Source organism: Nomascus leucogenys, chromosome 5, assembly GCF_006542625.1.
Source record: "Nomascus leucogenys isolate Asia chromosome 5, Asia_NLE_v1, whole genome shotgun sequence".
NCBI classification, from domain to species: Eukaryota; Metazoa; Chordata; class Mammalia; order Primates; family Hylobatidae; genus Nomascus; species Nomascus leucogenys.
In genome coordinates this window covers 60,941,208-60,953,610 of record NC_044385.1, presented here as the reverse complement: position 1 = coordinate 60,953,610, position 12,403 = coordinate 60,941,208, and the positions used below count along the sequence as shown (strand labels likewise).

General features: G+C 42.7%; 1 pseudogene; it reads right to left on the bottom strand.

The window, feature by feature from the left end:
• Window positions 1–388: 388 nt before the first annotated feature.
• LOC115835053 overlaps window positions 389–12,403 on the bottom strand; it is a 68,503-nt pseudogene continuing 56,488 nt past the window's right edge.

Genomic DNA, 12,403 nt, shown 5'->3' with positions numbered 1-12,403 from the left:
CTGGACCTTCTGCTCTACCGCTTGGAGCCCTCCATTTCCCAGTCCCGCCCAAACCCATCCATGCTTGAATTATTTTCATTTTTTTTGTTGTTCTTCTTTCTTCTTTTTCTTTTCTCTGGAGGCAGAAACAGAAAGATGCCTCTCCTCCCTAAGCGCCTTTATCTCCATGCTCCTCTGCTCTCCCTCTGGTTCCTAAGCCACGCCACTGCATAAGGTTGCCACTCTGATGTTTCCCAAAGCTTGAGGCTCCCTTTCCCGGCTGGGCTTCCAGCTCCCCAGGAAGCTCGCTCCCTACCCACAGCTCCCCCGCACGTCCTGGGTGGCCCTGATGTCCCCGCTCAAACACCCATGGAGGTCACCTGTTCCAGCTCTAGCGAGAGCTCCAGGTCTACACCTCGGCTGGAGAGGACCGGAGCCTCCTCTCATCCCCCAGCCAAGTAGGCGCCTTTCTCTTCCCAGGCCCACCAAGCCCCCACCAAGCCCCGTCCAGCCAGTGCTGCATTGGCCACTCCCGCTGCCGGCACCAAGCTGGCCAGGCTCTGAGCGCTGGCCCTGCTGTCGTGGGTCCTGGGTCCACTCCTACAGAGCAAGCCCACCCGTCCAGTCCCCGCCGCACCACCAGGCACAGCCCTCCACGGCCCTCAGCAGCAAAATCTGAAATCTTCTGGACTTGTTCTTCCTGGCTGTTTGCCTCTCTCCCCGCGGGGAGGCGCCTCTGAGTCCCCAGGTCCTGACTCACAGTGCTCAGTGATTGATTGTTGAATGAATAAATGTCCTTGACGCCCCCTCCAGCAGTCTCCCCTGCTTGCTTCTGTGATGGTTTCTCCCTTTCAAGCCCGTCCTGACTCCACTGGCTTTCCCACCCTATTCTGCGACCCTAGCATCTTTTGATTTCTTGTATTTCTGCTTAGGTTTTGTTTTTCTTCATGATCTGTCTTCTTTGTCGTAGTGTTTTATTATGGGATAGTTCCAACACTCAAGGACAAATTACATAGGGTAATATGAACCCACGACCTGGACTGGACAAATATCAGCATTCTGCCATATTAGCTTTAGGTAATCATTTTTAGAAGTGAAACATTATGAATAGATTATGAGTAGACCCCTGGTATATCATTCACCAATCCCATTTTCCTCTCTCCTCGACAGCCTTCTAAATCATGTTTGATATCTTTACCACAATCTATCCCGTTGTTTAGTAAAGATATGTTGTAACACTTTACACAGATGGTATCCGACGTGCATATCATGTGTGCCCCTTGTTTCTTTTTTAACTCAGCATTGCATTTGCAGATTGATCCGCGTCTGTGCAGGACCAACTGTTGCAGATGCCTCTGTCTTACTAATTTCTGTGAGTTCTTTACACACGCTGGATGATGAACACTGGCCTGTCATGTGTATGGCAGACCAACTACTGGATAGTACTTTGTACACATACGCCACGGATGTATAGCCTGTGTTCACTTGCCAGCCCTCATGGGTCACTGTCATAAGGGGGGCAGTGGACACATTCCTGGGGAGACCTTCTTGTGCAAACATGCTACAAGGTCTCCAGTCTAGAGAGAGGGACTTGCCAGGTGGAGGAACATGCCTGGTTCCAGCTTCACTAGGAGTAGCCAAATGGCTCTCCACAGGGTGGAACCAGCGAACCTTCCCTTTAGCATGGGCCTAGCGCTCCCTTGCCCACTGCCAGCTTTGTTACTCTTAGATTGTTAATCTTTGTTAATCTGATGACTATAAAGCAAAAGGTTACCTTAATTTGCATTTTCCTGGTAAATGGGGAGAGGCTGCATCTTTTCAGGTCATTGCGTGTCTTGTTTCCTCTTCATTAATTGCGAGTTTGTATCATTTGCCTGGTTTTCACTAAGTTTGTTATACAGTAAACATGCCTATGTAAACATATATATCTTTACTAAAACAACAGGATGCATTGTGGTAAAGATATCAAACATGATTGATAAGACTGTCAAGGAGAAAAGATAATGGGATTGGTAAATGACATACCAGGGCTCCACTCTATTCATAAATGTTTCACTTCTATTTGTCTTATTGACTTGTGTGAGCTTTTTATATGAGATGGATAACCATCATCTCTCTGTTATGATTATAGCAAATATTTCCTCCTGAGTGTGGCTGGTCTTTTGACTTTCAGCTTTGTTTGTGGCACCTTTTGTTGTATAGAAGCTATTAATCATAACGTAGTCAGCTTTATCAAACTTCAATTTTATGTGGTTTATGTTTGTATGTCTTGCTTAAGAAACTTTTATAGGCCAGGTGCAGTAGCTCATGCCTGTAATTCCAGCACTTTGGGATGCCGAGGCAGGTGGATCACTTGAAGTCAGGAGCTCAAGACCAGCCTGGCCAACATGGTGAAACCCATCTCTACTAAAAATACAAAACTTAGCCCGCTGTGGTGGCGTGTGCCTGTAATCCCAACTACTCAGGATGCCAAGGCAGGAGAATCGCTTGAACCTGGGAAGTGAAGGTTGCAGTGAGCCACTACATTCCAGCCTGGGCAACAGAGTGAGACTCCATCTAACAAAAAAAAAAAACAAAAAAAGAAAGAAAAAGGAACTTTTCTGTACTTTAACATCATAAAGCTATTTCACTATAGTTTATTCTAAATGTTTTAAAGTTTTGCATTTCATATGTAGGACTTTAACCCATCTGAACTTTATTCCTGGTGCAGTGTTAGATAATAATATGAATATTTTACCTTTCTATCAGTGGCATTTGACCAAAAAACCCTTGTTTGCAGGCCCTGCCTGGAGAAGGAACGGAGTGGGAGATTCTCCTCTCACTTGGCCCAGGCTGCCGTGGGGCTGGGAGAGAAGTGATTCTGTGACCAGGAAATGCCCCAGCCTGCTGCTCCACCTGGCTGCAGCCACCCCTTGCTCCAAGACCAGCCTTATGTCTGTCTCCCTGCTGCATCCTTCTACCATTCTGCAGCTCTGGGGCATGATAATAGCACAAAAGGGCTGCTCTCTCCCCTCAACTTCCTATGGGAAGCTCCTTATCAGCTAGAGTGCAGTGCTTATGCTCAGTTCCCTTTTGCCTTTGGTCTTACACACTCCACTCATTTACACAGTGACTTAGGACAGCACCTGCTCTTCCTTCTCTCTTCAGTGAGGTAATTTTACACATTTGGAGCAGGTAGGGACCAGTGTGGATGGCCCTCTGGACTGGTGTGGCAGGCCCCTGCTTTGGAGGGGCTGCTGGCAAGTGGCAGGGGTTGGATTGGAGCCAGGCAGGTCTCACCACTTTTCCTCTCCCAGGACTGACAGCAACCCCCCCACCCCTGTCCTTCAACACAACAGAAAGGGGTGGCTGGGAGGTTGGAGACCCTGGCCATGCTAGCTGCTGTGGTGCCTCGGGCCAGCCCTATTCCATCCCCAGGGCCATCTGCTCAGAGGTGCCCTGACACCAGCCACCAAGGGCTCCAAAAGGAAAGTGTAAGTTCCATGGGCTATGCAGGGAGGGGGTGATCCATCCCAGCACAGGCACTCATTTGGAACCAAACCGCCACCACACCTGGCTAATTTTTGCATTTTTAGTAGAGACAGGGTTTTGCCACATTGGCCAGGCTGGTCTTGAGCTCCTGACCTCTGGTGATCTGCCCACCTCAACCTCCAAAAGTGCTAGGATTATAGGTGTGAGCCACTGCGCCTGGCTGGCATTTTTTATTTGTTAAATCTGGCAACCTTATTCTCTTGTTAATATTCTTCAGTGCTCGCAGCTTTGTTTTCCTTCCTTGCCCCCTCTCCTAGGGGAGATGGATCCAGTTGTAGGAAGAACATTCCACTGTCTCCATGGCTGCAGAGTGTGGTCTCCGCCAGTGGTGAGGAAGAGATGGGTTTCCACTTGTATCGTAGACAGCATGTCTGTGTCCTCCCCAAATTTCTCTGTTGAGGCCCTAACCCCCAATGTGATGGTATTTGGAGATGGGCCTTTTGTAGGTAATTAGGGTTAGATGAGGTCGTCAGAGTGGGGCCCTCATGATGGGTTTAGACAGGAGAACCCTATCTCTCTCTCTCTCTCTATCTCTGTCTCTCTCTCTCTCTTCCCCCACTGGCTCCCCCAACCTTTTCTCTTCCGACCATGTGAGGACACAGAGAGAAGGCAGGTCTCTGCAAACCAGGACGAAAGCCCTCACCAGGAACCAATCCAGCTGCCACCTTCATCTTAGATTCCCAAACCTCCAGAACTGTGAGAAATAAATGATTTTAATGCCACCCCTTCTATGACATTTTGTTTTGACTGATACAGCCTGAAAACATATTTTCTCTTCAAGAAAGGGTTCGTAAGGAAGATTTTAGCTGAGAAGTACCATTTGTACAGTCAATCACTTCTGACCAAGTTATCAGAAAAAGGAGAATAGAATGTCTCCCCACTAAATGTTCTAGGGTGGTGGTTATCTAAACATTGTTGGAAATACTCTCTTGAAGTGTTCATTGAACTCTGAGAGAGACAGCTTCTGTATCAGTGGCAGGGTTTAAGGTTCATTTTTTAGTACCACATTAATCCTTTAATATTTAGACAGATTTTCCTTCTGAGTGTAAGGATAAAATGGCATATCATGCATTTCATTTCTCATCAGATTATTGGTTCTTGAGTCCCAAATAAGACAACTGTCATAACCTGTCAATCAAATAATGGTGAGTTCATTTAACTTACTGCAATAAGAGACAATAGTGCTTCTTAGCAAAGGAGTGATGGCCACAGAAGAAATTTATGAAGTCTTGAAAACTTACTACAATCATTTATGGTAGATAGCTCAAGATGCGTGTTTTAGTGAGCTCAGGCAGCTATAAGTTACCAGCGACTGGGTGTCTTACACAATACACATTTATTTCCAGTCGTTCTCGAGGCTAGAAGTCTGCAATCAGAGCCATGCAGCATGGCTGGCTTCCAATGAGGGCCTTCTTCCTGCATTTGGCCACCTCCTTACTGTGGCCTCACACGACAGAGAGCAGAGACAGAGGAAGCAATCTCTCTTATAAGAGTGTCCCTTTTGTGAGGGCACTAATCCATGAGGGTGCTGTACCCTCAAGACCTAATTATTTCCCAAAGGCTCCCCCTCCTAACACCAACATATTGGGTGCCAGGATTGTGACATTAATTTTGGGGTGACACAAACATGCAGTTCATAACAATGGGGAACTGATTTGAACTGGGAAATGTGTGAGACTACAGTAGTCTGGTGGGTAAGGCAAGGTCTTTAAGCTAGTCTCTATCCACCCCGCTGTCTTTTCCTAACGCCTTTCCCCCCCCGCCCCTTGCCACCCTCTTTTTCCCTCCATCTACCCAAAACCTTTTTCCCCCACTCTTTTTGCCTCTGTCTTTTCCCAAAGCCTTCTCCTCTCTCCCTCTCGCCTCCCTGTTTTTCCCCTTCCCACTCACCACAGTCTTTTCTCCTCCTTCTACCCAAAAACATTTTCCCCACGTCTTTCCTGAAGGCCTTCTCCCGGCTCCTCCTCACCAGCCTCTTTTCCCTCCATCTACCCAAAGTTTCCTCCCACCGTCTTTTCCCAACGGCTTCTCCCCACTCCTGTTCGCCAGTCTTTTCCCCTCCATTTACCTCAGGTCTTTTTCCCCATCATCTTTTTCTCACTCCCTTTTCCCCACGGTCTTCTCCCAGCTCCCTCTCCCCACCCTCTCTCCTGGCTCCGTCTACCCAAGTATTATTTTCTCCACCATCTTTTCCCCATACCTTCTCCCCTATCCCGTTCACCACCCTATTTTTCCCCTCCATCTATCCAAGAACATTTTCCTGCACTGTCTTTTCCCCCTCCCGCCACCCTCTTTTCTGCCTCCATCTATCCAAAAACTTTTCCTCAGTCTTTTTCCCACCCTCTTTTCCCTATCTCCCCCTCCCTCTCGCTGCCCTCTTTCCCCGTTCCATCTACCCCTAATCTTTTCCCCACCACCTTTTCCCCTCTCCCGCTCGCCACCCTCTCAAGCGAGTCTTTTTTTTTTTCTTTGAGACAGAGTCTCGCTCCGTCGCCCAGGCTGGAGTGCAGGGGCGCGATCGTAGCTCACTGCAACTTCCGCCTCCCAGATTCAAGCGATTCTCCTGCCTCAGCCTCCCGAGTAGCTGGGATTACAGGCACGTGCCACCATGCCTGGCTAATTTTTGTATTTTTAGTAGAGACAGGGTTTCACCATGTTAGCCAGGCTGGTCTCCAACTGCTGACGTCAAGGACCATGGTCTAAGAGGCTGAATGTAGGGGGCAGGAGTGAAGTCCAAGTCAGGTCGGTTATCTAACAAACTAAGTCATCACTCCGAATGGAGAATCTAGGTAAGAGGGAATGGGAAGGAAACAGGAGCAGAGAATACCAAGTGCAGAGAAGAGCCTGAGAGTACAAGAATTTCCTGAGTAGTTTACAATTGTTGAAGCTGCATTTTATCTGGTACCCACAACCTTAGCCTGCTTACACCTCCCAAAGTGCTGGCATGACAGTCCTGAACCACCCGTGCCCAGCCTCAAGTGAGTCTTGATCACTAAACTGTTGCTTGCTAAGCAAGCTCTTTGTGCAGGTGAGCACATATTTTGCTGATAGGAAAGTTATTTGCCCAGATGAGCAAATTGTTTACTCAGATAAATTGGTTTTCAGGAATTTCTTGAAGCAAGCAGTAAAGTTTTTTTTGCTGACTTTAAGTCTTATCTTTTTGGGCAATAATTCCCTAAAACAAATGATTAAGTCTCAGCCTTGATAGTTAATGTATGTGGATTCAAGTGTTCATAGTTCTCTCTTGTTTACAATCTTTTTTCTCTATTTAATAATAATTGTAGGAAGGCTGAAATAGCAAATAGTATTAGAAATCGATTACAATATTTAAACATTACATTCTGCAGACAGTAGTAGAGAAATTAATATCTAGTGTGTGATCTCTGCAAGTACAAATTCACTAAAGAGTGTCCTCAGTGTAACAAATTGCAAGGGCTTCCGTGAGACTTGATCATCATCACCTACTTATCGTTCCCTATACTGCGTTTTATAACTATTAATAACACCTTATATACTTAAGAATCTGCTTCAATAACTAATGCTTTGTGGTTTTATTATAATTAATTAGATAAATAATATACTTTGATGTGAAAGGTTGTATGAGTTCTCTGAGTTAGTTTAATACTCAAATTTATAAATATATCAAGTGTGCTAAGAACTTTCATTTGTTAATGTATAAAGGGTTAGATAGATTAATGTAAAGTTGAAAGGATGTATGGTTAAGTACAAGAAACTAATAAAAATGTTCCATAATTTAAGTGAGTTTTTATGTACTCTATCCACCCCCTAAAACCTATTTTAAATACTACCCATGTCTGTAGCCTGCCTCAAATGCAGTTAATACCTTCATCTGAATTTTATCCCACTGGATAGATTTTTTTATCTTCTTCTCAGTCTTTTTTTGTTTGTTTGTTACATCTCCTCTAAACTATCTCTAAATAATAGAGATTCCCTGGAGTATTATTGTAGGGCTTTTTTATATACAATGCCTCATTTTGGGAGGTGACTTTATGTTACATGAGGAGCAAAGGCCCTCAAAATGTGTTCATATCACCATATGGTATTAGTAAAATATTAAGAAAAATTAGATATTTTAATCATTACCAGATAATCCTTGTCTTTTTCCACTATGGCTTCCTCCGTAATTCCTTCTATCAGAGGTTACTGAAGTAGCCAAGCACTTCTTTGGGAATCCAGCTAAGTGAAACCAGACTGAAAGAGTTAGTGATATTAATTTAATTTTAGTTTTCAGATTTATATTTTGTTGACAGTGGTGGGGGAATAAAACCCAGCTAAGGAAAAAGTGAGCTGAGAAAATGCCATTTACCCGCAACTTAAATACACACTGACTATTTCAATAACACAAGTGAGAAATTACAGATTCCTGATTTGAATTTACACAAAGGACAGTTTTTGTCCTATTTAAATTTATTTATTTTAAAGATAATAAAATTTGGAAGAAACGAATAGAATGTGAAACAAAATCAGCACAGATGGTCAGTGAAATCAATAGAGGTTACTCTGACTTTAAGAAGTGAATTGCAACAAGAAATTGTTCAGATCATATTAAAAACAATAATTCATTGAGTAAAAATAAATTTCGGGAAGAGTAAAGAGTTGGCTTTTGATGAATAATCTAATTAATAATAACATAAAATGCATGATAAACTGCTTACAGCAAGTGCATCCACCAACAACCACTTGGTTAATGAAATTTTGTCAATCCAGAGTATTTAAAATTAGTCATTGCACAAGGGTAATCAGTGGATGCTGGTCCAAGGATCTCAAGATTGATGTTCCACCCACAGCAGTAACTGGCTGGCTGGTGACTGTGGCCAAGAAAGTTTGAATAAAATGGACCACTGGAGTATATGAGAATTAAATTAAAACATAAAGTACTTTGAACTCCTTTAAAAATAGTTGGATTTGATATTGTGGCAAGGATTTGATAATTGTTAGTTAATTGGTTATTTTTGTTTATGCATATATTCTAGGCAATGGGTCAGCAAACTTTTTCTATAGAGGGCAAGACAGTAAATAGTTCGTTTCATGAGCTATATGGCCATTGTAATGTGAAAGCAACTGTAGACACTATGCAAATAAATTTGACTGTGTTCCAATAAAACTTTACCTATGAACACTGAAATTTGACTATCCTACAGTTTTCGTGTGTCACGAAATATTATTATTCTTTTGATTTCTTTACCCATTTAAAAATGTAAAATATATTTTTATCTTATGAGCCATTTAAAACCAAGCAGCAGATGTGGTTTGTGATCTGTGGTTTGCTGAACTATTCTGGGACTAAATAAAAAAATAAACAAACAAATATCAGGAAAAAAATAATCACTGAGAATGAAAACTTCAAATACTCTGATATTTTATAGTTTATATATTTAAAAAATACTCAAGGAGATTTTCCCACATTTGAAAACAATCCTAAAAATTTGCATATTGAGAATAAAAACTGGTGATGCTAAAAGAAACATTTTTAACTATTTTTTTTTTAAGTTCCATAAGCCTGTTAGAGGACAGACTGAATTTCCTATTCCCTTATGGAAAATATTACAAAATTATTGTCATATAAAGATGTGACTAAAGAATATATAGCCAAAACAGGTGGGGAAATATTATAGGAGTGTATCAGGTGGTGAATTAATGCAAATATAATTTTTCTGGGTTTTATGATGTTTGTGGTATTTTATTCAACAGTTAAAAATTATAATTCGTGTAGATTCTAAGTAAATGTTCATTCTAATACTCTAAATTTACCCTAAGTAAAATTCACTTTTATAAACTTGAATTTGATTGATAATTATATATTCTGTCTTGCAGAAAACCCTCAAATGCATAAAAGATTTAAGTATCACAAAACCTGTATCAGTCCCTCTTCTGCAGATGATTTCATCAAAACACATAGCTATAAAAACACGTGTATCTGATATCTCCAAAATTTGTATTTCTAGTTCTGATCTTGCCCTAAACTATACAGACATGTATGCTTCATAATATCTGTGAAAATTTAGGGAAGATAAGAGCAGGTTGATAGGGGATTGTTTATGGAATTAATATTTTATACTGGTAAAATAATAAAGGGAAAAGAGGATGGCTGAGAGCATGGAAAGATGTCAAGTTCAAAGGAAGGACCTCCAGACTAACAAGAACAAGAGAGAAGGGGCTGCAAGAATAACAGCAGGGAACATTGCCTGGAAATTAACAACAGAGTCTGGGCAGTGGGTTGTACTGCCAGATCAGGCGCAAGGTTGCCATGGCCTCATCAATAGCTATGACCAACTCCTGAGTTCCTCTCTGAATCCAGTGGAATGTTCAGCCGCACGTTGTGCACGTAGGCTGCTTTGGTCATGCAGGGCTAGGAGACAAGATATTTTGTATTTTTTATGAGATGGTCAGTCAGGTGCAGCCACAAAAAGAGAGGCTCAGGAAGACAGAGTTTATTGCACTCACAGGTCCTAGGGACAGGAAGTGCACATGTCATGCAGGCCACACGGGGAAGCACCAGGGTGGTCAGCAGGCAGAAGATAGGAGTTAGGGGAAAGTTCAGACCACAGCCTCTTTCGGGGTTTCCTCAGGAAACAGTAAAGGACAAAGACTTCAACAAATTATGGAGAATCAGAAAGTCAGTGATGGAGGCTGGGTGCAGTGGCTTATGCCTGTAATCCCAGCACTTTGGGAGGCCAAGGCAGGTGGATCACCTGAGTTCAGGAGTTCGAGACCAGCATGGCCAACATGGTGAAACCCTGTCTCTACTAAAAATACAAAAATTAGCCGGGCATGGTGGTAGGCACCTGTAATCCCAGCTACACAGGAGGCTGAGGGAGGAGAATCGCTTGAACCTGGGAGGCGGGGGCTGCAGGGAGGCAGAGGCTACAGTGAGCCAAGATCTTGCCACTGTACTCCAGCCAGGGCAACAGAGTGTGACTGTGTCTCAAAAAAAAAAAAAAAATGCCTGATGTATAATATGCACTCAGAAGGAGGAGGATGGGGATAAGAAGGAAGGGAGAAAAGAAGGAAGAGAAGGAGCAAAAAAAAAGAAGAAACCTAGATAAGAATATCACATCTTAATGATAAATATTTTCAAGTGACTTTTTTTTTTTAAACTTTTTGAAATAGGGTCTTGCTCTGTTGCCCAGGCTAGAATGCACTGATGTGATCATGGCTCACTGCAGCCTCAACCTCCTGGACTTAAATGATCCTCCTGTCTCAGCTTCCCAAGTAGCTGGGACCAGACATGCACCACTATGCCTGGCTAATTAAAAAAAAAATTTTTTTCTAGAGACAGGGTCTTGCTATGCTGCTCAGGCTGGTCTTGAACTCCTGGGCTTAAGCAATCCTCCTACCTTAGCCTCCCAAGTGCTAGGATTATAGACATAAGCCACTATGCCTGGACAAGTGGCTCTTAAGAGTCAGCAAGATGAGGAATGATTGGAGGCCAGGATAACGACTCATGGGCATGATTCTTGGTCTTTGCTCACAGTCATGTGCAACTTCAGAGGTGGCATTAGGTATGAGATTATTTGGCACTTACTGGCAGTTGCTGTACTACTTTCCAGTTTATCTTCAGGCCACCAAGCAAGCATCCAAATGCCATCTGGGAAAATCCAGCCATGGATCCAGTAATTATTGTAGATGATATTCTTGGACTTCCTATAACAGTCAAATGTTTCATGTACTTCATTTCAATTCATTTCTGTGTATAGTGTTTGGAGTTGGGAATAAGGGTAAGAACAGCTCAGAGATATGCAGATGATTCGCAACAACATGGATGAATCTGGAGGACATTGTGTTAAATGAAATAAGCCAGGAAGAGAAAGACAGATATGTGAAATATATGTGGAATCTAAAAAAGTCAAAATCATAGAAGTGGAGAGTGGAATGGTGGTTACCAATGGTGGGGTGGCAGTGGATTCCAGAAATGATCGTCTGAGGGTACAAAATTTCAGTGAGAAGGAAGAATAAGTTTGAAATCTAATGTACACCATAGTGACTACAGTTAATAACAATTTATTGTATTCTTGAAAATTGCTAAGAGAAGATTTTAAATGTTTTCACCACAAAAAAAGTATGCAAGGTAATGCATATGTTAATTAGCTTGACAGCCATTTCACAAGGTATACACGTATCAAAATATCATGTTGGACCAAGCACCGTGGTAATATCATGTTGGATCACGCCTGTAATCCCGGCAATTTGAGAGGCTGAGGCAGGCAGATCCCTTAAGTCCAAGAGTTCAGGACCAGCCTGGGCAACATGGCAAGACCTTGTCTCTACAAAAGATATAAAAAATAGCCAGGCATGGTGGTATGCACCTATAGCCCCAGCTACTTGGGGGGCTGAGGTAGGAGGACTGCTTGAGACCTGGAGATCAAGGCTGCAATGAGCCAAGATCACACCATTGCACTCCAGCCTGGGTGAGAGAGACTCTGAACACCCCCCAAAAATAAAATCATGTTGTACACCATAAACATATACAATCTTTAACTGTCAATTAGAAAATAAATATGCAGCTGAATTTGAATATGTCTGTATCAGCCTGAATCTTTTAAACAATAGCCTATAGTCCATATTCAGACAAAACAACATAACGAAGACATAGCCTCTGAGCAGTTTTAGCAAATGGCAGTCCACGAAGCCCACTTCCTTCCCATGCCATAACCCAGACACTCGTGAATTCTGACCTTACTCTGACCATGGCCTATGGTCTAAACCTCCATTTCCCATTTATAAAATGATCAGTTATTACTAAGATTCCCTCAAGGTCCAAAACCTTATGATTTAATGTGATGCGTTTGTGAGGTTGAAGGCTCAACTTAGGTAGTTGGTGACAATAAAATATACAAGGTCAACAGCTGCTACTGAAAGTGAAGCTGCCTCT